This window comes from Fukomys damarensis, unplaced genomic scaffold (genome assembly GCF_012274545.1).
Source record: "Fukomys damarensis isolate Sample0158 unplaced genomic scaffold, DMR_v1.0_HiC HiC_scaffold_13, whole genome shotgun sequence".
Lineage (NCBI taxonomy): Eukaryota > Metazoa > Chordata > Mammalia > Rodentia > Bathyergidae > Fukomys > Fukomys damarensis.
The window spans coordinates 2,357,394-2,359,792 of NW_022900925.1; the positions used below are offsets into that span (position 1 = coordinate 2,357,394).

At 50.4% G+C, this 2,399-nt stretch overlaps 1 long non-coding RNA gene across 1 annotated transcript; it reads left to right on the forward strand.

Annotated features, from left to right (window-relative positions):
- Positions 1 to 7: 7 nt before the first annotated feature.
- Positions 8 to 1,608, forward strand: LOC104853632. The gene is made up of 3 exons (XR_777838.1): positions 8 to 935; positions 1,038 to 1,182; positions 1,555 to 1,608. It is a non-coding gene; the product is annotated as an uncharacterized LOC104853632 (long non-coding RNA).
- Positions 1,609 to 2,399: the final 791 nt, after the last annotated feature.

Genomic DNA, 2,399 nt, shown 5'->3' on the forward strand with positions numbered 1-2,399 from the left:
CGGCCTCCTGCGTGCCCCGCTCACCTATGCTCTGGCCTGCAGCACAGCCTGGATCATCCTGTGCCTCAGTCCAGCCTCTGACTGATGGATTCCTAGCCTGTACCGACCCTGCCTGTGCCTCGTCATTCGCCTTGTCCCTGTCGCTGGTTCTGCCTACCCGTTGGGGTCGCTGGGTCTTGGTCCTCAGTCTGCGCCTTTCTCCTTTGTGCTGTGACTAGCGCCCCCTTTCTCGGTTCCATCTTTGCCTGACTCAGCTCTCTGACCCCTGTCTCTGTTCTGTGTTCCCAATAACTGAAAATCCCTTCTCTTGGTCTTTGGTAAAATCGGGAACCGATATTCCGCAGAGGGTTATGGGTTTGGGGTCTGGTTCTCCGGGTTTGGGCTGGGCCCGGGCTGTAGCTATTCTGGGTCTTGGAAGAGAGGCCGCCCATCAGGCAGCAAGCAGTGGTCCCTGGGGCGCCGTGGGAAGGGCAGTCCTCTGTGTGAGAGCAGGCATTCTCCCAGGCCCTGCAGGCTGTGCTCAGCCACTTGGACTCTGGTCCCTTTTTCGGTAGAGTCCCTTGGCCTCGGTGACTCCTTAAGGGACCTTTGGCCTCTCAGGACATTAGAATTCCCCCTGCTCCCTCCGGAGCCCCAGACTCCCTTGCTCGCGGAAGCCTGCAAGGCCTAATTGCCCTTTTCCTTTCTGCCAGGCTAGTACACAGTCTGCTCTGGGAGGCACCGTCTGGCCAGTAGGGGGCCTCAGCCATGGCTCCTGTCAGTGTCGGGATGGGTGTGAAGCCAGTCCATCCCAGCTTGCAAGTCCAGGCTGTTTGCTGTTGGTCCCCAGCACCCCCAGATGTTTTGCTGTAATCACCTAAGGCCGGAGCACTTTCCACCTGCCAGCTTCTGAGTTCCTCTCTCCTTCCAGTGTTTTAAGAATTTGTATGAATTCTGTACGTGCTTTTGACGTGTCTTGCAAATGTGAGTTGGATTGTTTCTATACACCTATAAGAGTGTTGTGGTGTTTGCTTTCTTTGTTTTTCTTTTGGCCATAGTGCGGATTGAACCCAAGCCTGCCACCAGACCGGGTCTGAAGAGGTTCCCGAGGCTGAGATAAAGATCCTACACTGCCCTTCTTGTTGAATAAGTTTGTAGATTTGATGACTCCTGTTACAGAAAAAGCATTTTCAGGCCACATCGGTAAGAAGTTCAGGAAGAGTTAGGCACTGTGGTGTACAAGTGTAATCCCAGCGTTTGGGAGGCTGACGTAGGAGGATCGTCACAAGTTTGAGGCCAGCCTGGACTGCATAGTGAGTCCAGGGCCAGCCTGAAGTACAAACAGAGACCTTGCCTCAAAACAAAACAAATAAGCTCAGGAAAGCTTTGTTAGGCAGAGATTTTTTTTAGTACACACTCAAAGAAATACAAAGAAGAGAGAATGTGTATGTCTATCAGTGTATGGTGGTGGTTGTTGGTGGGGATGTGATAGAGACGGGACAAGGCTACCACTAGTTCAAACAAGCCCACCTGATACCTTAGAGAAATGTAGGTTTCTTTTTACTTACGTCACAGGACATATCAGCAGGCCAGAAGCAGGTTCCTGAAGCCTGTCAGTAGTTTACTCAGGATCCCCTGAGGACATGTCACCAGGATATGAAGTACACAGAAGACATGTCATCTGGTTGTTTCTTTGCCCTACTCCCTCAGAAGCCCACGAAAAGATGCTATTAAAAAAGCCTCTTTGTAAGACCTAAAGTCTCACTTCCACTCCACGGAGCGTGAACAGCCAAAAAGGCCTCCACGATGCTGGGCCCTAACACCCAGCGAGGCTCCGCGAACACGACAGAGAACCGAGAAACCCAGGAAGGAACACACCAGCCTAGATGGTAAAAGACCTTTATTAGTCTGGCCAGACGGCACTCCCAGAGCCAGGTGGCTCAGAGAGGCAACTGCTCAGGGGCTGAGGTACTTTTTATAAGGTTTTTCTAAACAAAGAGTCAGGGAATTCACAGAACAAGACTGCAAACACATTGCTTATCTTATGCAGGAAATGTTCTAGGGTCACCTTTTGTCAAACCATTTGCCCCTGGGCGGGCTGTTAACCAAGGTAGCAATTAGCATATGAAGAAGCACAGTCTGGCCTATTAGCATGGAGTCACTTTAGCCTATTCAAGTCTTACAATCCCCACTGATCTTAGGTAGAATCAAATCCTTGATTCATTGTTTAAATTTTTAGCTAAGGGGTCACAGCAATTTGTAAAGGCATCTCTTAACAGTATGACACAATATAAGAGTCTATATATATCTAGATTGTAGTTGTCCTTCTTCAGCCGTGCGTAGACTCACCAGCTTCGTAGACTCACCAGCTTCCGGTGTGGTGAGAGCAGGGCTTTGAGTGCGTTGTCTCTTGGCCTCCT